This window comes from Hesperophylax consimilis, chromosome 31 (genome assembly GCF_061612785.1).
Source record: "Hesperophylax consimilis isolate HC1 chromosome 31, BYU_Hcon_1.0, whole genome shotgun sequence".
Taxonomy (NCBI): Eukaryota; Metazoa; Arthropoda; class Insecta; order Trichoptera; family Limnephilidae; genus Hesperophylax; species Hesperophylax consimilis.
The window spans coordinates 11,285,260-11,312,380 of NC_142866.1; the positions used below are offsets into that span (position 1 = coordinate 11,285,260).

Below are 27,121 nucleotides of genomic sequence, written 5' to 3' on the forward strand. Positions count from 1 at the left end.
ACAGGAATGCATACATTAACCATTCTACCATATATAATGCACTTTAGATATAAATAAATAAGCGATCCAACTTCCTCTTTTAATTTTATCAAATGTGTTTTAAGAAATTATAAGTGTAATGCTAATTAAACAGGGACTCACTCACAGATAAAATTAGAATTGTGGATTCATCGGCAGACAAATTTTAGATCGAAGCCATTTTTGTGTTTGAAGTTAGTTGTTCTGCACAAACCGGAGGAAACCATTTTCGCGTTCTGAGTGTAGTTTTAATTAAAGTTGGGGAATTGCACAAGAATTCACTTTTAACTTAAACCAGTTTTGTTTTCAGAATGTAAAAAATTAAAGTTGTGAATCGATCTCTAGACGCATTTCAAAGAAAACCATTCTCAGGTTTGAAATGCAAATTCTAGTGCCAGACTACGTGCTGCAGAAATCATTAGAAACCATTTTCGTGTTCTGGGTGTAGTTTTATTTGAAGTTAGGCACAAGAAAAGTTAAAATCAGTTTTGTGTTCAGAATGTAACGATAAAATTCCAGTTGTGGATTCATCTGCTGACGCATTTTGAAAGAAAACGTGTGTGTTGCAAAAATCAAAGGATCACAATTTTGTGCTGGGCGTAGTTTTAATCAAAGCATTGATCAATTTGTGTTATTACACAATTTACTCATTTAAAACAATGCATTGTATATTTGCGGCACGTTCCAGAGTGGAAGATACTCTCAGTATCGCTCTGGAGTATTACTACCATTTAGAATCTAAATGGCTTTGTGATCATATCTGAGTATCCAAGTTTGTCCCCACCTTACTTTTCCCCATCTCCTTCCCCTCCCCACTACATTCAAACCTCACAACATATCCCAATTAGGGATGCCATATTCTCACTGGCTCCAGACGGTTGGGAACAGTGAGACTATGGCAATGCCTCTATCGAATTATTTATCTGTACTGACTAAACATTTTAAAAGTGCATATATTAACACCTCGACTCCGGTGATGGGTCTGGTTTGACCCAGTGTTTTTAAAAAAAAAGATTTTGCCGCAAATATCTCGTCTAGGCTAATTTCCTTTGGTCTATTCTTTCATCAAATATTTACCCACATTTCGACTCAAAAATGATTAAAATCGGACACGTTTTAAAAAAGTTATAAGAATAATTGTGAATAAAAACACGCAAAAACTCCATTTCTTCTCAGTTGAATTCGAGCAGCCGACGAAACAGCATATCTCTCGCTCTGTCCTTCCGTCTTTGTCTCTCACAGTCCCGCGCAGATGTTGTTAACCATTCGGGCACATTTCTAGTATTGTGATTTTTGTTTGTGACTTTGTTTTAATTTTTTTTTTCGTAGCGTACGAACGCAATGGCAAAGCAAAATTATTTATCTGATAATGAGATCGAAAAGCTACTTAACATTTCGAACAGTGAGATCAGTGATGATGGCGACTTAGAATTCGAAACATTGGATCCAGAATTTGAAAGTGATCCGGAAGAAATATTATTAGAGGAAATATTTGAAAGTGGAAATGGAAGTGATAATGAAGTTAGTGTAGGAAATTCGAATGAATCCGTTGCAGATCAACATTTATACGTGTCGAATTCCGGATTGCGATGGAATTCTGCGCCACCAGCCAGCTCACGTACCAGAAGCCATAACATTATTTCTTCTACCCCTGGATTGAAAAACGGTAGCCAGAACATAGTATCCATCAGAGATGCTTTTGATTTGTTTATTTCAAATGAAATGGTGGAGGAAATTATTGAAAATACGAATAAATTCTGTCAGCTCAATCCGAAAAATTCCAGCTTTCCTAACATTACGAAGACAGAAATGTATGCATTTTTGGAGTTCTTTTGGCTTCAGGAAGAAATCGCGGCCGAAAGTTAGAACTAAGCGAACTTTGGACTACCGAGGATTTATTCCGGCAGCATTTTTTCCCCTCCGCTTTATCTAGAGATCGCTTCCGCTATATTTTTAGCAATATACGTTTCGATGACATTTATTGAATGATATAATATATCGATGAATTATTTTTGTGAATTTTAGCATTTTTAATATCTTTTAACTAATAAAAAACTGTTAAACTTTTTATAATTGGTAGTGCTATATAATTATTTTGCTGCTGAATTTGTAATAATAAATCCATTTGGTGTTTTGTGTGTGTATATAAATTTTATTAATCGTCGAATCATTTTTGTATTTTCGTATTTAGAATATTGCTTTTATTCCGTTTTTTTAAATGAACATTGTTAATTTAAATTTGTTTTGTTGAAAAATAAAAGTTTTAGTATTTTTTAATGTGTGTCATTCAATGGTTTTAATTGTGACCAATAAATGTGTGAGGAAAGTAAATACTCAACTTGAATTTGAATGCCATTATATTATAATATTTTCTAATATTTGCATAAGCAATCATCGTTTAATATGGCTATAAATTGAATTTATTTTCTCTTTACAAATCTTTCTATTAGAGGTACAGCCACAAGGAAGTTATCAAATAAGTGATTTATTTCTGGTATTTTAAATAATACACGATATTCTTGTAAATGCACACCATCGAAAATTTTAATAATTATTTCAGAAATAAAAATGTTTGTTTCCACTGACGAACGCTTCCTGTCCCCCTCTCCCGCACTGCCCTCCTCATTCCCCTGACCGTCACCCAGCACCCGCATCGGCCGTGTCGGGGCCGTCGTCGATTCAGTCGTTGATTAGCTGTTGCGCGGGATGTCCGCGCCGCTGTATATCGACGAACCGCAAAATTTACGGAATACTAATTTCTAAAACTTCCATCTTCATACAAGAAACACAAGGGATATGTTATGAGTTAATGAGGAACTACATAATATCATATAAAAGTAAGGATATGAACGAAAAATGCATAAAAAGCCTTTTAATTTCATCATTTCAGCCGGGTCAATCTGGACCCACCACCGCCGCATGTGTTTGATTTTCAACCTCCGGGTATTACGTGTTTGAAAGAACTGCATAAAATGTTTTATGTTTCTTCTTTATTTCTTTTAATAACTTCATACTGTATTTTTTAATTAATTAACCTCCTTTTTTTTTCTTTCTCCTCTTTCTTTCCATATTGTACTATGACTGTCAATAACTTTCATGTGTCTAAATGGCTAATGTGGCGTTAATTATAAATAAATAAATTAACTCTGGTCCACATTCACATATGAACCGATAAAAATATTTTAATGCAGGTTTTTATCAGGTTCGGTCATGCGTACATTTCTTCACTTTTATTCAATACGGTAACTTAGTGACGAGATGATAACACTTTACTTCGTGTTATTCGATGTTAAAAGCGGGTAATCTTAAGATTTAAAAACGACTCGATTTCCATACAAAATACAGCGCTGGTTGTAAAAAAATATGCTTTTTGAGACCGGTCATCGGTGACGTCACGGGTCACGTTCCATAGATATTAATTCTTACTCATTTAATTATAAATACTCATTTAATTGATTAAACAAAATTAAAACTCCGATTTAAAAAATATATATTTTAGTGTTTACTTCGTAAATTTTTTTTCTTCTGTGGACACAACTTTTTCCATTTCCGCAGGACCAGTGTAGTTTATTCAGAGAGTGGTATATTTATGAGTTTATTTGTGCGCGGGACTTGGCGGGACTGAATTGCGCCTCTGAACTAGTCCATGACTAGTCCGAACAACTCCAAACTTCTCGCTGTCTCAGTGTTTACATGCTAATTTATATTTAATTACTTTATATAAATTTTGTGCAGTTTTGGCGAAAAGCTAATTCACAGATTTCAGATACCCAAGTTCTTTAATATAATGTTTAAAATGACCCAAAAAACCTGAACATGAGAAGCATTTTCACCAAAAAGGAATGGATCGTTACGACGGATGAAATACGCCATGGAGCCAAGTTTATGTACGTCTTAGCCGTCTTACAAACAAGCTAAGATTTACTCCGCTCGGAAGAAGAAGAATAGAAGATAATGGCACTGTTACAAGCTATCAGATAGAGACGCCTTCAGACAGCGTGCCTTTATAATATATGTACATATGTATTCATACAGAAGAGGCGACTGAGAAGACAGAAAAGGAGGAGCAAGAAGATGCATACACCTGGGGCCGGTTTTATAAACGAAGTACCAAATTTCTGTTACGTAACAAACTGTTTTTCGTTAGCGGACCGCTATCCGTTCGTTATCTTCTTTTGGGTACTATAAACAAATTTGCATTATCAGCGGTCAACGGTTACATTTTGTCCGAAAGTTTTTTTACTGGCAATGTTTTTGGTAAATAATTGTCTCTGATATTGTTTTCATCTATGGTTATTACTTTAGCTATGCTTTAGCTGCTTTAGCTGTCAAAAGCGGTCGTTATTTCGAAAGTTTGGAGGGGTTTGCAATATTTGTTCACACAATATTAACCCACTTCTACAATATACTTCAAAACTATGTAAATTTATATTTAATAATTATATAATGTAGTGGATTGGTTATGATTATTATGTAGTTTTATGCATCGTACGCATTATCTAACCAAATTATTTTTACATTGTCAATTGATGAGGAATCCATTTCACAAATTCAAATTACGTTATACCTACTATCTTTTAATTAAAATAGTGCACGGTTTCAAATAAGCGAACGCCGGGCAAAAGACAACCAACAATACAACAACTACCTACTGACAGCTGTCAAAAAGCATTTGAGCGCTAACAAAACGGGTCGTTGCCCATTTAACTCACCAAAATCAGTGGGTTATGACCAATCGTTGACCTGGCGAACGTTTATAAAACGGCAAAATAAGGTGGTAGACCAAATATTAGTTAAAAATGGTATTAAGCGTAACGAACGGATGGTTATAAAACCGGCCCTAAGAGTAGTTAAGTTTTGTACTTGTGTCTAGTGGTGGAGTGGAGTATGATGTGTGTGTTGTGTTTCCAGGGTGTGATGAGTGCGACACACGCTTCTGGACGTTCTGCCCGTTGCACGAACCGCTGCTGTTGATAGCGGATAATAAAACAATAGAAATGGAGTTCGGTTGCCCCCCGCATGTGACGCAGCGGCCCTAGGGGATTCCCGGGGCGAGGCGCGGCGCTTGGACGGTGGAACCTCCGACAGCGGCCGTACTACTGTACTGTACTGCACTACTCTTGGCAGGTACTGTTCTACTGCTATAAATTACCATTTACCACAAATATAACAATCACCACTATTAAATTAAGCATAGGATTCTGGTGTGCAGACCAAACGAAAGAAGGCAGTATGTGAACAAACCTACCCCTGCCGAGAATCGCAGAGAGGGTTAGTTAGTTATCTATCTAAATTCAGAGTTTCACACAGCCATAGCACTTGGTGGAAGGACCTTTAAAGACAATCCATATTCTTGCAATGCGATGGGAATCAAACTTCTCCAATTTCTGCAGTCTCATTTGTAGGGCATTGCAACACGGAAGCCATCTATAAATGGGTTCTATAAATATCTATAAATATTTATAAATGGTTCTTTAGTTTAGCATCATATGCTATTATCATTATTAAATAAAATCTCAGCTTTGTATATAATATTTTAAATGAGCCATTGTGAGGGTAAAAGTTTATAATATGTATTAATTACAGGTGGTAAATAATTATTGTTTTATGAAGCAATGTACTTTCTGAAGAGACATGACTAATGATATTTATTTAACAAAGAATTTGAATAATCTGGAAGAATGGTTTGCTAATCTGGTGCTTATTTCTAACAGAATGAAATGCTAAAAGCCACAGTTATCCATAAGTAAGGGACACTCCATCACTGTTCCCCATCCAGAGAAGAAACATTGTGTCTGTGGAAAGTGCCTATACTCGTCTAATTATTCAAGTCATTTAAGCAGACATATTAATCTGTGACAGAAGGAATATTTTGTTGTTTTGACTGTGAAGAACATCAATGCCAGCATGGAGTTGCTGGTGTGGTACGGGCCAGAATATGTCATGCGGCTTAACAAAGATCCAAAGCAATACCACACACCACTCCGTGTCTGCACGCATACCCACAAACCCCTCCAAGGTATATATTTTTATTATACAATATCTCTTCACATCTGTCTATCTGCATCCCACACGGTACACTGTCCAAGGATGAAGGGAAGGCTATTGTGAATTTACTAAACATATTATCTAAATTCAGCATTTTACTCAGCCATAGCCATTAGTGGAAGGACCTTTAAACACAATGCATATTCTTGCATTGCGTTGGGAATCAAACTTCTCCAATTCCTTCACAGTCTCATGTGTAGGGCATTGCAACACAGCAACCACCTGAGCTCATTTATAAATGGTTCTTTAGTATGAAATTGATAACACTTAGTGGTTTATTTAAGGTCCAAACTTTTCATTGTCTTAGCGTTTATATCTTATGCTTTATATCAATTTTGTGCAGTTTTAGTGAAAAGCTAATTCACAGATTTCAGATACCCAGTTCTTTAATATAATTAAAATGGCCCAGAAAACCTAAACTTGAAAGGCAATTTCACCAAAAAGGAAAGCGTTATGACGAAGGAGCTACGCCATGGAGCCGAGTGTATGTACGTCTTGTACAAACAAGCTAAGATTTACTCCGCTCTGAAGAAGAAGATAATGGCGAGCCTTGTAGGATTAGATAGGGACGCTTCCAGACAGGTGAGCTTTGTGAGATATAATATATGTTCATATTTGGTGTGGGTTGTGTTGGTTGTCTTCATGAACACGTGCTTGCTTGAAGTGTTCATCTAGAAGGGGCGGCTGAGACGACAGAAAAGGATCAACTACATATGAACTGAGCAAGAAGACGACACATACACCTGCAAGTGTCACTCTTCCGGATGTTCTGACCGTTGCACGGACCGCTGCTGTTGATACCGGATCAGCTCGGCTGCCCTCCTGCATGTAATGCAGCAGCCCTCAGGATTCCCGGGGTCGGGGCGCGGCGCTTGGGCGGTGGAACCTCTGCCTGCGGCTGTACCACTATACGGTACTGCACTACTCTTGGCAGGTACTGTTCTACTGCTATAAATTACCATTTATCACAAATATACCAATCACCATTATTCAATCAAGCATACCATTCTGGTGCGCAGACCAAAAGGAGGAAGGCAGTATGTGAACAATGCTAACTGGCTGCACAACGTGAACTGTTTGCACAAACTCCGCTAGCAGAACTTGCAGGCCTTCCAACACAAGGGGCAAATATTCTACACTTCAGCTCAGCAAGCATACTACCTATATTATACTGCGCTATTTGCATTCATTTGTTGGGCATTGCAACACGGAAGCCACCTAAATATATTTATAAATGGTTCTTTTGCATCAAATTAAAACTATTATCATTATTAAATAAATTCTCAGCTTTGTATCTCACATTTTATTAATGAGCCATTGTGAATAAATATTATTTTATGAAGCAATTTACTTTCTGAAGAGACACAAGTAATGATATTTATTTAACAAAGAATTTGAATAATCTGGAAGAATGTTATGCTAATCTAGTGCTTATTTCTAACAGAATGAAATGCTAAAAGCCACAGTCATCCATAAGTAAGGGACACTCCATCACTGTTCCCCATCCAGAGAAGAAACATTGTGTCTGTGGAAAGTGCCTATACTCGTCTAATTATTCAAGTCATTTAAGCAGACATATTAATCTGTGACAGAAGGAATATTTTGTTGTTTTGACTGTGAAGAATATCAATGCCGGCATGGAGTTGCTGGTGTGGTACGGGCCAGAATATGTCATGCGGCTTAACATAGATCCAAAGCAATACCACACACCACTCCGTGTCTGCAAGCATACCCACAAACCCCTCCAAGGTATATATTATTATTATACAATATCTCTTCACATCTGTCTATATGCATCCCACACGGTACACTGTCCAAGGATGAAGGAAGGCTATTGTATATTTACTAAACATATTATCTAAATTCAGCATTTCACACAGCTATAGCCATTAGTGGAAAGGACCTTTAAACAAAATGCATATTCTTGCACTGCGTTGGGAATCAAATTTCTCCAATTCCTTAACAGTCTCATGTGTATGCAGTGGCAGTTCTTCCCTTAGGTCAATTGGTGTTTGACCCCCCAAAATTATAACAATAATAATCAATGTGTATCAAAACAACTGGCCTTTTTCTTAATTTATTTAATATGTAATGTTAAACAGCGGCGGCGGCGAGTGACGAGTAATGACATCTTTTGTCTCTAATAGAAGCTTTCATTCACAAGTCCACACGATTCGCTGGGTCAATTTGAAGAACATATTTTGGCACTATATTTTTCGTCAGAGTAAAAATTAGGTATCGAACAAAGCTTAGGGACGCTTAGGTCATGACCGTTGGGGAGACTACACGATGAATATATTATATGTTTTACAGAGATGGTGACATAAACAAATGTCGGTTTTTCATTTTACACGCTTCTAGTGTGTGCAACAATGGTTGTTTTTCAATTGGATAGTTCGGGAAACGTTTCGAATAATTATTTATGTTATCGATTTAGAATGAAGCTGAAGAATGAAACAAAAAAAAAAACGTAAAAGATCATTGTCAAATAGAATCAAACTCTTATTTTATTTACTTTAATGTTTTGCACAACAACATTAAAACTTAATATCTTAAAAATAATTGTAAATTTTGTAAATATGCCTGCAAAAAGAAGGAACAAAATTGCAATGCTTAATCCCAAAGACCTAACCTCAACCACAGACATAAAATGGTTATTAACGGTTTTATATTGTTCTCTTGCTCTGGATTAGCAGTTTTATCATTGAGACTGGCGCGAAATATAAACAACCAACAGTGAAACAAGCAAAAAATGCGTTCATTGAACAGCGGATAGCCAATAGTAAGGGCGGGCAATTCTGAGCGATTCTTAATTTGGTAGAGCATTTTATAATTTAATATTTATTTATCATTGTAATATAATATTCAATAAATCATAAACATTCATATTTTTCTCATCTTTTATTTTTATTCTTGTCTTGTTCTGACTAATGTATTTTTTAACTTTATTTTCCCATGACTTTCTTAGAGATCCCCGACTTCTTCTGCAGTTCACTTTTGTGTCATATTTTCTAATGGCATTCATTTCTCCGTTGATCTGATCATCTTGCTATGTTTCCAAACCTAAACGTCTGTGGAGTGTCGATGCTTCCACAGGTGGGTAGTGGGGATTGAGCATTCCACGAAAAAAAGTCAAAAAGAAAAATTAACAAAACTTGGAATTTCTGTGTCAAAAACTTTTTTTTTTTTTTCCTAGGTTTTTTTTACCATTTCCTAATTTAATAGAACTTCAATTTTGAAAATGATACAATTTCAAAGTCAATCTGAGTTCTAGCATTCATTAAACTACATCTACAGACGGACACACATAAAAAATTAGTGTTTTTGATTAATGATGCGGGTTTTTAAATAAATTATTTATTTTTTACCCGATTTCATGGAGTTAGAATAGTACAGCACCTTTAAATGCAGTACTATCCCACATTCCGTGCTTGGAGGAAAAGTGTGTATTTCCTCCAATAGAACATAACATAATATAATGTGAGAAGATATTTTCTGGGGAAATAATGATTAAATCCTAGATTCACCGCTATTGTGGCTGTCATGCAAATGGGGCCTCCGTTAGGCGGATTTGACGTTACGCTCACAATCAACTGTTGACGCTCTCTAGAAAATCAAAGCCATCTGGTTTTATATTTTTATAGACAACATTTTAGTGACATGATCTACTGCCACATTACGGCCGCTAGATATAACAGCACCGTTTTCTTAGGACTTAACCATCTTGAATGGTGTACGCAATCACAATACTCAGGTCGAAAACCTTAGCATTTTGGTTTATGTACACGCAAATACCGGACAACCTCCGTGGTCAAGGGATAACAAGCCGAAGGTGGAGGTCTCTTTCAAGACGGCTTGCAAAACCGTCTCGCCTAAAGCTAATAACCATTTCACGGCCTCCATGGTCGAGGCGTAAGGGTCTCGACCAGTGGCGGCTCGTCTACAAAGGTCTTTTGGTCAAAGACCTCCCAAAATATGCTGCAATAGTATTAATATATACAAAGGATTTATAACTATTTATTTTTAATATTCATACGGTAATAGTGAGTTCCAGTGCCATCTAGCGTCCAAATGAGAAGCTACTGTATGTACCTAGTCACATCAAGTTTTATCCCAAAGCTATCTCCTTTCTTTCTCTTTGCTATACAGACGAATTAGGTAAACACTACCATGTCTGACGTATGCTTAGTATCATACAAAATTTATTATCAAGGGGTTTTCCGACATGACCGTGGTGAAATAGAGATTATTACGGATTATTATAGATACGACCTAAGATTATTAAGGTAAGGGAGATGTGAAAAATGTCGGTCGTAAGTTTTTTCTGTTATTATTATATTAATTATGTTTATCCATTTGCTTCGAATAATTTAAAATGTAAAATTCTGTGGATATCGTATCGAAAGAAATCGCAAGCACTTCATTGAATCCTGACAAACCTATTCAAATAAAGTGACAATTAGTTTATGTTACAAGAGAGAAAAATAAACATGTTAAAAACAAAAGTTATCATTTTTATCAGTGCATTAATAATAATAATAATAATTGGATAATTTGTAGAGCGCCGTTTTTGTGAAAAATCACCTCAAGGGCGCTGTACAATTTATTTCCTATGATCTACATTTGTTATTTAGAAAAGATACCAAAACATACTTACCTGGCAAGTCACTTCCGACAAACACACTTGTATTAAAAAGTTTATGCTTATAAAAGATAAAACTGCACGCAGAGGACACTATATCAAAAAACACTGGTCATCGCATGACCTTAAGTCTGCTATAGTTTTTATTTTAATTTAACTGTATTTTAACTGTCTTAAAAAGCCTACAAATTGTTAGTTGTTATCATTTATATTTATTTATTTTTAATTATTATTTTTAGTATTTTTTACATTTTGTTAATTTAAATTGCCGTCGACTGTGAAAGTGGAGGTTTCTGAAATTATGGATACGACTGTCTGAAAAGGTGCGTTTTAAGTTTAGACCTAAATTCTGTCGAGTCTGCGATCATTCTCAAATCATGCGGCAGTCCATTCCAGGCTTTAGGTCCTGACACGGCGAAAGCACGCTCACCGAACTTAGTATCTGGTGTGCGCTTTGTTTCCTTCAACCTTCCGATAACTGATGACGTTGCTGACCTAAGGGTTGACTGTCGGGAATTGGAATCTTCTGGAATACACAATTCTGATAAGTAAGCCGGAGCCATTCCGTTAAGTGACTAAAATACCATCCAGCATACCTTGAAATGGATTCTTTCAGGACATTTGAGCCAGTGCAGATTTTCGAGATGCTCTGAAATGTGGGAGTTTTTAGATACTCCGGTGATAAGCCTTGCCGCGGCGTTGAAAACGCATTGTAATTTGTTGATTTGACATTTGGGGTGAAATAAAATGAATGTATAGGTACTTTTGCTTTCATTGTTTACTTTTAAAGCCTACTGATAAAGAATCAACTGATTTTGGAGTTAATACTAATTGACATTAAAACATTTAATAGGAAAATATCTAAAAGAAAAAAAACATTAATTAGTTATATCTGTAAATAAATAATCTAAAATTAAACAATATTGAACTACCATCTTCAGAATAGGTGGGTACCGGCAAATTAATTACATAAATTGGCGTTTTTATTTGTACTTAATTGTATCTCTGTATATAACATTGTAGTTATATTTTATGGATTGTGTGGGATTGCACTAACCTCCCCACATTCTGGAATAAACAATTATTTATTTATTTATTATTTATGATATTCACTAGGCATTAGCAATATGTATTAACATTTCATATTCATATTTTTTTGATTGACCTTCCACTTCTGGACCCCTGGAGACGCCTCTGCTCTCAACTAGAAAGCTGGAGGTCGCGGGTTCAAATCCCGGCGTGCGCATGTAAATTTTATTTGATTAATTTGTGTTATTTCACAATTATAATATATAGTATATTTGTGGTATGTTCCAGACTGAAAGATACTCTCAGTATCGCCCTGGTGCAAGAACACCATTACGAATTGAAACATGTTTTTGTGACCATATCCGAATAGTAAGGTACTTCCACACCTTCCTCCTCCCATCTCCTTCCCCTCCCCATTACCTTTAGCCTCGCAACATGCCCCAATTGGGATTGCCGTATTTATTTATTGGACAATTTGTATCGCGCCGCTCTGTGAGATATCACCTCAGCGGCGCTTTACAGTTGATGCAGGTATTACAAAAAATATAAATATTACAAAAATAAAGTTAAGTTAAGTACAGGAACAGGTGACACGAAGATAGAAGATGGAGACTCTGCAGCAATAAATCTAGGTGGTGAGGAAACTGGTCCAGCTGCTGCAGCGAAAGAGTCCACCAACAGTGCCAGTACGAGGTTCGTCATCCGTCCAGGTGTGTGTCTGCTGCTAACAAAGCGCTGACACAATATCCTCTCAGAGATACCAGACCTTGGCAGCACCGCTGTGACGTTCGACGAAGATAGAAAATGGAGACTCTGCAGCAAGAATCTTTTGTGGTGAAGAAACTGGACCAGCTGCTGCAGCGAGAGAGTCCACCGCATCCACCAACAGTGCCAGCACGAGGTTCGTCATCCGTCCAGGTGTGTGTCTTCTGCTAATAAAGCGCTGACACCTCACATAGATAAGAGACCCTGGCAGCACTGCTGTGACGTTCGGCGAGTCCATCATTCATTTCCATGTCATCATGTTCCTGGTGATTGTTATAGTGGTGCATTCTGCAAAAGCGACGGTCGGGATAATAAATTACCCTGGGCTTAGCAAAACACTTGCCTTCAGAGTTTCCGAGAATTCCGTTGAAAACATCAGGTTCCATTTACCGATCGATGTTCGTTTCGAATATCGAATATTTTTGAGCAAAATTTCCGAATATTCACTTTTAAAATACTGCACTCAAATCACATATTATAAAGTTCTAATAACTGCTTTTAAGTTTGTTTTTATTTAAGTTAAAATGAGGTTTGATTGATTTTAAAAATAAGAGAAAGGATAATTTAAGGGATTTTTCTTCATTTCCCTTGAAAATACAAAAAACGGTTGGAAGACGCGTTAGGACGCGTCCTGCTGCCATGAAGGGCGCTATACTCCTCAGTATACTGTAGTCTCACTGGCTCCAACGGTCGGGATCAGTTGGGACACTTGTGCGGTTTCACATAAAAATTGCCATTTTTGGAGCGAATGATTTTATGGTAATATAATAATAATAATAATAATAAGCCTTTTATTCTGAACTTCTGTTAGGTACATTAATATTAGAAATATTTTGTTTGTTATAATATATCCCGAAGCTCAGTTTGCCTCTTGGCATAGGCCTCCTCTAACAATTTCCATTGGGACCTGTCACGCGCTACTCTTCTCCATTGATGTCCAGCCGTGAGTTTTAGGTCGTCTTCCCATCTCATGTGTTGACGTCCTCTACTTCTCTTGCCATCTCTGGGATACCAGTCAGTGACATTTTTACACCATTTCTCTTGTGGGTCTCGGATCATATGACCTGTCCATCTCCATTTTTGGTCGTCTATTTGGGTAACTATATCGGCAACATTAGTTATCTCCCTTATTTTGCTACATCTCACTCTGTCCTGTTTTCTTATTCCTGTCAAACTTCTCTCCATGGCTCTCTGGCAGCGTTCCAACTTTTCTCTGTGGCGTTTGGTGAGTGCCCAAGTTTCTCATCCATAGGTGATGACTGGAATTATACACGTGTTGAAGACTTTCCTTTTTATTTGCATACTTAGTTCCTTGGATTTCAAGACTTCTTTCAAAGACCAGTATTTCTTCCATCCATTTGCTACTCTTCGCTCGATTTCTTTAGTGGTTTGATCTTTGTGTGATATTAATTGTCCAAGATAGATGTACTCTGACACATATTCGAGTGGTTGGTTGTCAATTTTTATAGTTACTGGATCAGAGTTTGTAAGCAATTTTGTTTTGTCTTTGTTCATGCATAAGCCGACTTTCACACTTTCCTTGTTTAGTGATTCTATCATTTTATTTAGGTGCGTTGGGTTTTCCTCGAATAGGACTATATGGTCTGCAAATCTTAGGTGGTTCAGTTTTGCACCTTGCACGTTGATACCATATTTTTCCCAATCTAGTTTGCGGAAGATACTATTATGGTAATATACTATTTTTTTAATAAATAAATTAATTATGATTTCATAAAATAAAACACTGGGTACATATTTTCACCATTAAACAAACTTATGCATAAAATGTCAAGTTTTTTTTAATATTATGATAATTAGTGAAATCGTAATCATTAAAGTGATTTCATTAAAGAAAACCCGTACTTCGGTATTTAATTCGTAGTTCGTAGTAGGTACCCAATAACCAGAGATGTGCAAAATGGGTACCCAAAACCATTTGAAGTGCAAAATGGAAATGGGTCAAAACTTTTCCATTTGAAAATGCAAAATACAAAATGGTTTTTAGAAAAGCATTTCAAATGCAAAATGCAAAATACCTATTTTCAAAATGCATTGAAAATGCAAAATGGTTTCTTAGGTCAAACAATCAAAATAATTATACAATTTTGTCATTTAATAATGGACATCAATGTAGAACAAACATATTACTACGGATTATGAAACCACAAAAAAATTGTGCTGGACTAATGTTGCCAACGTAAAAACATAGAAACTGCTATCTAACATTTAATATTACAGCGTCAAGGCCCCATGTTCAGTATTTGAATCAGTATTTTTTGTAATGGTATCACTCAATTGCCAGGGCTCCTACCAGGGAGCAACTTGACAAATGTAAATTATCTCTCATAACGAGGTTGAGGACCGACTGATATTTGGGGCTTATGAAAAAAAGATGAGTGGAGATAGTAGGAAGAATGTTGCAAAAAAGCATTTAAAATGGAAAATGCATTGAGAAAAGCATTTAAAATACAAAATGCAAAATGGTTTTTAGAAAACCATTTAAAATGCAAAATGGAAAATACCCATTTTGCATTTCCATTTGAAATGGATTTATTTGAAATAAAGCACATCTCTGCCAATAACTCAATAGGCTTAGGTACCCAATTACAAACATAAGTAAGTTAGTACCTAACCCAGAGGCGGATTAACTGTTGAGAGCGCCCTAGGCAAGCACCTCATCGGCGCCCCTCTAGCGACCACATATTATAAATTTTAACATGTACCTAAAGTAGCCGAATTTGTAGTTAGGTGGGTTTTACGTGAAAATAAAAATTTCGTGGGGGGGGGGGGTGGCTAGAGAATTTCAAGAAAATAAAATTTGTCCCGAAAAAAAAATTCATGGGGGGGGGGGGGGGTGGTGGCTAGAGAATTGTTTAAAATTGATGTTTTTACGTGAAAATTATGTTTTTAACTTGACTCTGAAGTAGCCCGACCAGTCGCGGCTGACGGAGTAGGCAGCATGGACAAATCGTGTTGTTTAGAACTAGTAGGAATTTCACATTGAATAGACTCGGTAGAAGACGCACTGTGAATTGCGTTAGAAAATTCCGAATCATCACTTTTTAATTTAGAAAAAAATGTCTCAATATGTTTCGTATGCTTTATAATAGTTTGATTTTTTTCTTCTTTTTCCTTAGCCTTCCTTTTATAAGCTGCACCACTAGGTTTCTTCTTCAATTCACTCATTATTTGGGTAATGAACTAAAACGCAATGTACTAATTAATTCACACAAATACCGCTGCGAGTACGTAATCAATAGAAGCGCGTGTAACCGGCGACATCCAAGCTGAAAGTGATGAGTGTGATTGTCACCCCGTCATCCGTTCGGAAGTCCGGTGCCGGCCGCTTAGCCCCTGCCCCCGCTGCGCCCTTTGCCCTGCAATCTAGCAACGCCCGCGAACGAATCCACGAGCGAGCGGTCTTCTATTAAAAAATCATGCGATGGAGGCATGGAGGAATAATCAAGAAGGCGAGTATGCTTTGGAAGCTCTGCATCTCTACAGAAGTAAATAATCTTTTATATTGTGTAAGCAGGTGCATACTTACTTACAAAATTAAGTTTATATATATATTTTTTTTAATTCTAGGGGCGCCCTTTGTAACTGGCGCCCCTAGGCACGTGCCTACTTTGCCTTAGGGTTAATCCGCCACTGACCTAACCATTTTCAGTACTATGTTATTGAATTCTTACGGTAATTAACAACGCCGTATTTATTCGAAATTCAGAAACTCTACTACTATGACTATATAGTCTCCAGAGGCGGATTTGCCCTTAGGCCTATGTAGGCCCGGGCCTAGGGCGGCCAGATATTAGGGGCGGCCAATCGTGACAAAAAAGTCACAGATGATAACAAGAAATTACTTCCTAAGTACCTAAATATTCTACGTACGAAATAGCGATATGCAAGAGCGTGTTCACACACAGCACACACGCCCCGCAGCCGCCCTCGCCACACCTATCATGTTCATTCAAAACACAGGCCATAAATCACAACAAATGACAAATATTGTAACCTCAACTTTAATTGAATTGGGAATCGATATTTCAAACTGCCGAGGGCAATCTTATGACAACGCAGCTAACATGTCAAGCATATACAACGGCCTACAAGCTAAAATAAAGGAATTTTCTCCCCTTGCCGAGTATGTTCCCTGTTCAGCACAATCGCTCAATTTAGTAGGTGAGTGTGCAGCTGAAAGCAGCCAAGAGGCTTGTTCGTTCTTTTCTCTACTCCAAGAGCTGTATAATTTTTTTGCAGCATTAACTCAGCGTTGGGAACTCCTACAAGCCCATTTCACCGTCAAAAGTCTATCAACGACTCGTTGGTCAGCTCGTGCAGATGCATGCAAAAGTTTACGCGAATCGTGGCATGAAATCCATAAAGCGTTAGTCTCGATCGAAAATGACACAGAACAGAAGAAAGCCGTTATATGTGAAGCAAGAGGTATTCGTTTAAAACTGGAACGCTTTGAAACGGCCATCATGACTGTGTTTTGGGGTTTTTCACTGAATCGCATTAACGCCACAAGTAAAAAACTTCAGAGTGTGGAAATTGACATCACCATTGTCATAGAACTGTATGAGGTACTTATTCATTTTATTGGCAAAATGCGAGATGATTTCGAAAACCAAGCAAAAAAACTGTCCTTTTTACAGGAATATGAAAGAGATTTTCGACGCAATTGAAAGCCTAAGCTTCTTCCTGGCGAGAATAATACAGGTGAAGAGATGCAACAAAAAAAGGGCCGCGAAAATTTCAGAATCGCTACTTTTTTAGTAATAATCGATTCCTTATCAGCAGAACTAAAAAAACGACTGGGTGCTTACAAATCACTTTATAATAAATTTAATTTTATTACTCAATTGACAAAACTAAGCCCGTCTGAAGTCGAAGAAAAGGCAAAATCATTGCAAATGATTTATTCTAGTAATTTAGAAGCCCATTTTTCAGAAGAATGTCTCCATTTTCGTGCTCACTGCAGTGTAAAAAATAAGGATCGAAACAATGCTGTCAGTTTGTTAAAATGGTTACGAACTGAAGATCTTCAAACCATTTATCCAAACGTGGATATTGCTCTTCGAATGTGTGTGTGTACTCCCGCCAGTAACTGTTCTGGAGAACGATCATTTTCTTGTTTACGACGTGTAAAAAATTATTTACACACAACAATGGCGGAGCAAAGGCTGAACAATCTTGCTTTGCTTAACATGGAAGCAGATTTTTTTAGGAAATTGGATTGCGAAGATCTAATTAATGATTTTGTTGCACTTAAGTGCAGACGAGAATTGTAACTGCCAGATTTTTGTTTTGAGTTCAGTTTTTTTTTTTATGTTAGACAATGCTTTACGTAAATTGTATTTTAAGTTTAGTTATTATATTCGAATATGTACCTTGTTGATTTTTATTTAAAAGAGGTGCTGATTTCTTTTATTTTTTTGGAGACTTAATAATAACTTTTTATCCAGCCCGTATCTGGCAAACCTTACTGTAACTGTGAAACACTTATATATTATTATATGAGAATAAACCTGAAACTAGTTAAATAAATTAAACCTAAAACTGTTTTAAATGTTTTATTCAAATCCTTGAAACCTTAGAAAGTATTACGAACTAGCAGCTATTATAGTTAACTAAATTTCTGAATCGATTTCGATAAAAGTTGTCAATAAAGTAAATTCATTATGTAGTCTATAGTCTATATCAGGGGTCTCCAAACAACGGCCCGCCAATGTCATCAATCCGGCCTGCGACAATCGACAATTATACAGTAATTGAACCTACGAATTTAGCAAGCGTATTTTTTTACATTAATTCCACACAGGAGGCTTTGAGAGAAATATTTTCCCTCACGACCTATGTCATCTTAGGTGATGCTGTGTGGAGGGTCTTTTTAAGGAAGGGAAGTATAGGAAGTTCTGAAAAGGAAAATGTATAAGGGGTGGGTAGGAATCTGGGGATTAGTGTGTCCAGGAGTGACATACGTATGAATACATCCCTCCAACTGCGGTGCAAGGCGATGGGTCAAGGTAGTCCGGCTGGAAACGTCAAAAGGCCTCCCTCACCCAGTCTCTCTCGATCCTGCCCGCCAGCAAGCAGGTGGGCAGACGTATCCGCCGCCAAGACCTGGACAAATCTCACCCCATGAACCATGAATGATAATGGCAGGAAAATTAAAACGGTTTTGACCCTAGGAACTTACTGAAAAGTTTGGATACTCCTGGTCAATATGATGGGTACTGAGAAAGGGGCGGCTACATGGTCTGGGGCCTAGGGCGGCCAAGACTGCAAATCCGCCCCTGATAGTCTCCATATTTTGCACAAACCTATATAAAGTAAGTAAGTACCTAATTCAAATACAGATGGCGCCAAAACGCTTACGAAGGTCGATGAACTTGTTATCAATGGCATACCTTGTCAGCAGTCATAAAGAAATGATGAATATCTACTCATTTTAAGTGTTTTTTTGGTGTTTTGTTTAATTAGTATAATACTTTTTTTTTTCAATTTAATGTAAAAAAAGTGAGTTAAAGTTTTAAATATATTTAATTTTTTCTGTACAAGAGATACAAATGTCAAATGTTTTGACTGTCCAACTAGGAGGAATTCCCGTTTAAGGACATTTAAATTAATACCGGCCGGTCCTCTGCAGTCGCAATTGGAGCAGTCCGCTCCTGACGCCGACTTGCTAAGGCGCCAAAGCCTTGATAATATCTAATTTCTTACAGTCCTAACAAATCTCACCAGAGATTTTTTTTATACAAACGGTGCTGTAGAAAAATACAAATCATCCGAATATTATTGATTACAGTCATCACATATCTTGGCCGTATACTGGTTTTGACAAGGGGTGCCAAAATTTAACTGCTGTTTGTTTAACATATTTATGAAAATAATAGATAGGTAAATTTACTTAATAATAAAAGTTTAAAACATATAATAGATTAAAACATATGGATAAATGGGGTTTGCTGTGATTTATTTTAGTTTTAATAGATTATTATAATGGAATTCCACCAAGAATTATCAGTATCAAAAATATAATTATTGACTAAATCAAATTAAATATTTGTAAATGTACTTATTAAATATTAATTTGATTATTGTGACAGCTGTTTCGGCTTTCATTTTGTACTTAATAAATTAAAATTTATGTAACGGCATTTACCTAGCACGCCAACCAAACACGTCATTGCTTATAAATTATAAACGTGTTTTCATGAATTTGATTTTCCTAGGTCGCTGATCGGTTGGTAAACAAATACTGTACTTTGTGTCGTCACCAAAACGTAAATCCCCGCTCTTATCGTAGAGCAAACAATTATTTGGGGTTTCCGAAACGTATCTCCTATCTACTGGTTTTACAGAGACCGTGGTTAAAATAGCGATGAGAGTGGAAAAATAGATTTTCGTAGGTTGGGAATTAAATTTTCTTCAGAATTCCCTGAATTTGATTTCAATAATAATCTAAAGATTTCATGCTTCACGGCGGGAAGATAATAGAATGTGTCACCTAAAAATAATACATATTTAACTTAAAATAATAAAAATATTATATTATAATATAATATGAAGGAGTGTCTGTGGAAGGCAGACATCCGGCGTACGGCGGGGATTTATTTTTTAAACAAATCTACAGAATTATGTTTATGATTGATGAAGTTTTGCACACCCACTGTCTACGTGAGATTTCGAAAAACTCCGCGTAAAGCCACGACAGCGCCGAGGACTTGTTTCATTCCGAGATTGGTGAAATTTTGCACACTTGACCATCGAAACAAGAAGAAGGTCCCTGTCTACACGAGGTTTCGCAAAAAAATGCTTAAATCCAGGACAACGCCGGGGACTTGTTTTATTTCGAGATTGATGAAATTTTACACACTTGATCATCGAAACAGGAGGAAGGTCACTGTCTACATGAGATCTCGAAGAATTCTGCATAAAGACAGGACAACGCCCGGGACTTGTTTTATTCCGAGATTGATGAAATTTTACACACTTGACCTTCGAAACAGGAGGAAGGTCACTGTCTACACGATATTTACAAAAAATCTGCCTAAAGCCCGGGCAACGCCTGGCAATTTATTTATTTATTATATTACAGTAAGCAAATAATAAACAAAACGTATTGACATTTTCATGGAAAATATACAATTTTCTTTATCTCTGAAGAAATTATTCGATGGAAGTATGCTGTGGGCGTGTCCGCGTGCCTAAATGAAGCTAATATTAATCTTTACTGGTTTAATATTACCAATATTTTCAAAATTTTAAATTCTTTTTTTGAATTAATTATACGGGTGTATCAGAATGTACCGAAAGATTTTAACCAGCGATTATTGAGCACGTTTAGAGTAAAAACTGTAGATGACATTTTGCTATCCGACTAATACATCTATTTGATTTTAATATATTTTAAAATTAACCTACTTCCCGACATCCAATCCAGCTGAAACTAGATAAACGAGATAAACTCGTTGTCGATGGCAATGCATTATATTAACTTTTGGTGCACTCACGCACACACGTGAGCGCAAACACACGCATTTCTCTGAAATTAGATAACATTATGAAAATTTACAGCTGTAAATTATACTTACGAAGTAAATCTCTGTACCATCACGAATTGAAAGTACGTACATCTCGTTCCAGCACCAACATGAGACAGTGTGATAATTTTGAAAAATGTATTATTGTTTTTAAAAGATTTTTTTTCACAGTTGGCAATCTCTTTGTGGTTACACATAATTATAATTTTAATGATACAACTTTGTTTACACACCACTTGATTGACTAATTATATAATCAAATATATAAACAATAGAAGATCAGAAATAGAAAATATGCCGACACCAAATACAGGCTGAAACCGAATCCACGCAACTGCACTGAAAAACACTACATAATATTATATTTATAATTATCGTAGACAAACACTACATAATATTATATTCAGTATCACAGAAAAACACTGCATATTTTTTTGTTTATTTTATTTTATATTACAGAAACAAACAGTGCATGATTTACAGAGATGAAACAATATACAGGAATAAGATACCTGTGATATGTTTCCTTGTAATGTCTGCTAAGTGGTATGTTTTTTCCTTAATTACAAGGTGACGTGTGTAGTATAATATAGGATTATGTGTAGTGTAAGGGTGAGTGTTTTTGTGTGTGTGTGTCTGTGAGAGGGTGAGGGTGAGGGTGTGTGTGTGTGTGTGAGGGTGTGTGTGTGTGTGTGGGAGGGTGTGTGTGTGTGTGTCTGTCTGTCTGTACGTATGCTCATTGAACAGTTTAAATTATTGACATGCTGCCACGTTTGAATTTGGGCAGTGAATCCGAAAAAATATCAATGTTAGAGTTAAGACAAATATTATTTAGAGTATGAAGAGCTCGGTTAATTGGCGAATTAGATGCTGCATTTTTTTTGTTTTAAATTTATTTATTAACATTCAAACCTGCTAAACTACTTATGTAGTTTGTCAGCAGGTACATAATGACAACATTTTTGCAATAACATGGTACAATGGTAAAAACAGTATGTAATTATGTATAATGTTGATGATAAATTAACAATAAATGACAAGTTGGTTAAATTACAGAATTGTATAAATATAAATATGTAAGAAGCAGTATAAGCCTCATATAACAAAAACAAGCACAAATGAATTTAATATGAACAAATGAATATAATCAAGTGAAATATAATCAACAAGTACTTCTATGATTTTAATATATACCTACATAAGGTAATACAAATTTATAACGATTTTTCATTTCCCTAGAATGTGAATTCCAATTAGGAAAAAAAGGTCTTCAGTAGCGCATCAATATAAATCCTCATTATCTAATAGCCATTTCCTTAGATTATATTTGACTTTGGCTGTAAAAACGTTTATATTTTGAATTGTCATTGGTAGTTTATTAAATATTCTTGGTACAATAAAGTTTAGGGTTCTTTCACCGTATTTATTGGTACATTTCGGGACCACCAATCCTTCATTTTGGGTGAATCTTGTATTATGTTTATGGAAAACTCTTTCCCTATACAAGGAATCAGACAATATAAGATGTTGACTTAGAAGAAGTGATTCCATAACGGATTGTGGATTCAGCCAGAGATAGATAAATTAATTTTAGTACTTACAGGCACAAAATATTTTATTTTATAAATTCTACCCACAATAGACCGTAGACGTTTACAAACATTAGTAATGTGTATATCCCAGTTCATGTGGCAGTCAATAGTAACACCCAAATATACATAATTTTTGACAAAATCAATGGTTTCACATGAACAGGGCTGTGCAACATTTCTGTGTAAGCAGTCAAAAGTATGTGTATATAACGAAGGGATTAAATTGTATCTGGCGTGTGGTGATCTTATGTGCATAATTTTAGTTTTTTTGGCATTTATTATGAGACCCGCGTCATGAGACCATTTTAGGAGACCAATAAAATCAAGCCGCATAAGGTTCATTGCAGTAATCAAATCCTCGTGTGATATTACGAGTGCCGTATCGTCTGCGTACACAAAATGTTTAACGAAAGAAAACAATTTACTCATAATTGAGACGTATATAATATACAGGGTTGGCCCTAAAATTGACCCTTGTGCAACACCTGTTGAAATATATTTTCTTTTGCTAAATTTTTTTAGAATTTTTACTGTTATTTGTCGATCTGATAATAATTTTTTTAACAAAACTAGTAGCTTTCCTCGTATTCCTATTGCATCCATTGTTTCTAAAAGTTTATTTTTATCAATGGTATCAAACGCCTTCGCGTTATCTGTGAATAAAACCAACACACTTTTTTTAAAATTTAATTCATGATTTGAAAATTCCTGAAGCAACATATCCGTACTTTTTTTCTTTTGAAAACCATACTGGTTGGGATCTAGCAAGGAGAAGGATTCTAAATATTTGTTAAGTTTTGTAGAAATGTATTTTTCAAGTATTTTTTCTACGGCTGGCAAAATGCTAATTGGCCTATAATTTTGTTCATCTGTATGTTTGCCGCCTTTGTAAATCGGTCTAATGATAATAATTTTAATTTCATCTGGAATCACTGCTTGTTTTAAAATTATATTGATAAAATGAGTTATGACAGGCCCTAAAATATGAATATATTTCTTAATGTCAAACATTCGAATGTTGTCAATCCCTGGTGAATTTGAATTGTTTAGTTTGCTAACAATGATATTAATTTCTTCGCAGGTAGCTCTTGGTAGGTACATACTATGTTGAACTTCTGTCGGTCTCACGGTCGAAGCTATATAATCACATTTATGTATCATAGAGCTAACACTGCTCGTAAAATATTCAACAAAATTATTTGCTACGGTTTCTTCATTATGCGTGTTTAACATATATTTTGAGATTATTTCGTCACAACTACTTTTAGACTTGCGTCCTAATATTTTATTTAGTTCATCCCAAGTTTTTTTGGTATTTCCGAAATAATTTTTAAATTTATTGTTAAAAAAGGTAGACTTACATTAAATGATTTTTTTTGTAACCTTATTTCTGTAAGTTTTATATTCTAATTCAAAGAATTTATTTTAAATTTGTTTTATAATTTAGCGTGTGGAATAGCACTGTATGTCGTGTACATCTCAAAGGTTAATATTATATTTATAATTATTCCAGATAAACACTACATAATATTATATTCATACTTATCCCAGAAAAACACTACATAATATTATATTCATACTTATCCCAGAAAAACACCACATAATATTATATTCATACTTATCGCAGAAAAACACTACATAATATTATATTCATAATTATCCCAAAAAAACACTACGTAATATTATATTTCTAATTATCTCAGAAAAACACTACATAATATTGCATATTTTTGGCATATTATGCCAAAAATATGGCAAATATAGCTTTCCACTATCTTCAGCTTCACAACATGAACACACTCTATATGAATTTGGTGATGACATAGAGCCACCGGTTCAGTTTAGATTATTCACATGGAAAAAAAATATCTACTCAACTTAGTACACTTATAATGGTTTTTAGATTTATAAAATATCAATATTTATTAATTTAACTACATATTTACCCAGATATTTTGGGAAATTACCTATTCTATATCAAATGTAATGAGAGCTGCGTTACTTGGAATTCCGTTGCGTGAGCGGGAATTCCTAGTGGCCAGATAACTAACATGCCCATTGATAGTGCATAGGTACCCAGTGGAAGTGATTGTATTTAGATGATATGTTTATTTGGGGGTACTTACTCGCAATGAAGTCGATCAACATTTGACCGGTCAAATGGCTGAGTTGGCATCGCGTTCGGGTCCCACCCAGGCGTAGTGTGTTCAATTCCTCGGCTGGCTAAGTCCTCCATCACAACCAGAGATGTGCTTTATTTCAAATAAATCCATTTCAAATGGAAATGCAAAATGGGTATTTTCATTTTAAATGCGTTTCTAAAAATTATTTTGCATTTTCCATTTTAAATGCTTTTTTGCAACATTCTTCCTACTATCTACACTGATCTTTTTTTCATAAGCCCCAAATATCAATCGGTCCTCAACCTCGCTATGAGAGATAATTTACATTTTTCAAGTTGCTCCCTGGTAGGAGCCCTGGCAATTGAGTGATACCATTACAAAAAATACTGATTCAAATACTGAACATGGGGCCATGACGCTGTAATATATGTTAGATAGCAGTTTCTATGTTTTTACGTTGGCAACATTAGTCCTGCGCAAATTTTTTGTGGTTTCATAATCTGTAGTCGTGGTGTTTTTGGATTTACCATCATGTAATATGTTTGTTCTACATTGATGTCCATTATTAAATGACAAAATTGTTTAAAAAAACCTATAATTATTTTAATTGTTTGACCTGAGAAACCATTTTGCATTTTCAATGCATTTTGAAAATAGGTATTTTGCTTTTTGCATTTGAAATGCTTTTCTAAAAACCATTTTGCATTTTGCACTTTCAAATGGAAAAGTTTTGACCCATTTCCATTTTGCATTTCAAATGGTTTTGGGTACCCATTTTGCACATCTCTGATCACAACACACCGTTCTGGCAAGCTTTAGGTACCCACAGTTTCCGCAGACGTCAACAAAGCAAATGGTGCAAAAATATTAACGGGTCGAATGAAAGTGCGTCAATCGCACTTCATTGTACATTGTCAATGACATAAAAACATTGATAATTTTAAATGATCATATCCGGACCCCACTCCTCGTAAGCACATAGTGGAACCCATTTCGACGAGATTACAATGTTCGCAATGGCCTTTCTAATTGTATAACTCTAGTTTAGTGGGAGTAAGTATTTGTTTTTAAAGTCATACAATTACAGCTAGTCACGTTTGCAGTGTAAACTTTTAAGGAAAATGTTTACGTTTACTATGTAAACTTTAGCTCTAAACATGTCCAGGCGTCGTGAATTCCTGGAAACGGTGATTGTAATCTTCACGTTGCTTGGAATGTATTTTATAATATCACTAGTTTGACCTTCAAGCAGCACTAAAAATGTTTTGGCAAACAAAAAAACAATAACACATAGCTCGCAGGATTTGTATCACTTATTAGCTCAACGATTTACTTGGGGGCCTCTTCTCACTTGGGTTTTTCTAATTAGGATATAATTATTAGAAAATTTATTTTATTACACATAATTTTTGCACTTGTCAGCAACAGTATAAGTACTTAGAAAATGAACAACTTTGTGTACAGCTGACTTTAAATAATATTTAAATTTTTCATTTTAGTAACACGACTTTAATCCAAAAACATGTGTTACCTTAAATACACTGGTAATTACACAACTACTATTAATTCGTTGCCTATCAGTTGTTTAAAGCTTAAAACTCGATTATTAGTAATGGGGATAATGTTTATCAACATTTATGGACAGAGCTCGATAAATAGGTAAAACGTGGTTTTCAAAGTAAAGGTAACGGGTACTTTCTTGTAGTCAAGTTAAATTATATGATTTAAGATTTTCACGGCCAAAAGTATTTTTGTTATTTGTTTTTGGGGTATTATGCCGTGTTGCGCTAACTCCTTCTTTAGCCAACGTTTCGGACAGCATTGCAGTGTCCATCATCAGGGCAGATGTCTTGAAGACATCTGCCCTGATGATGGACACTGCAATGCTGTCCGAAACGTTGGCTAAAGAAGGAGTTAGCGCAACACGGCATAATACCCCAAAAACAAATAACAAAAAAAAGTTAAATTATGCCTACATGAAAAAGTAATTTGAATTTCGATCGCTTGCTATTTTAACGATGACGTTCTTAAACGCATGGATTTGAAGAAAGACAAAAATTTCCTCCAAGACAAAAATCGACTAGTCGAAACGGAACAAGTTAGTAACAACTCTCGTCATGAAAGTATGGATATTATCGATGATATTTTGGAGCGATTTTAATATGTAATTTTAACGAGCCGGCGAGTGAATATTTAAATAATTTGCTGTGTAAATTTGATACCTTGTACTTACCTATAGCCTATACTGCTGTGTATATGCTATCTGATGAGTTCGCGAATGCGCGGAACCAGGGGCGGACTTGTACTGGCCCACGTGGTGCGCCGATGTCTATACGAGCTGAAACGTTATTTTTT

At 35.7% G+C, this 27,121-nt stretch overlaps 1 long non-coding RNA gene across 1 annotated transcript; it reads left to right on the plus strand.

Annotated features, from left to right (window-relative positions):
* The first annotated feature begins 4,333 nt into the window (after nt 1–4,333).
* Nucleotides 4,334–8,884, plus strand: LOC149409454 (uncharacterized). The gene is made up of 6 exons (XR_016305178.1): nt 4,334–4,438; nt 4,930–5,145; nt 5,733–6,037; nt 6,434–6,648; nt 6,731–7,000; nt 7,511–8,884. It is a non-coding gene; the product is annotated as an uncharacterized LOC149409454 (long non-coding RNA).
* The last annotated feature ends 18,237 nt before the right edge of the window (nt 8,885–27,121 follow it).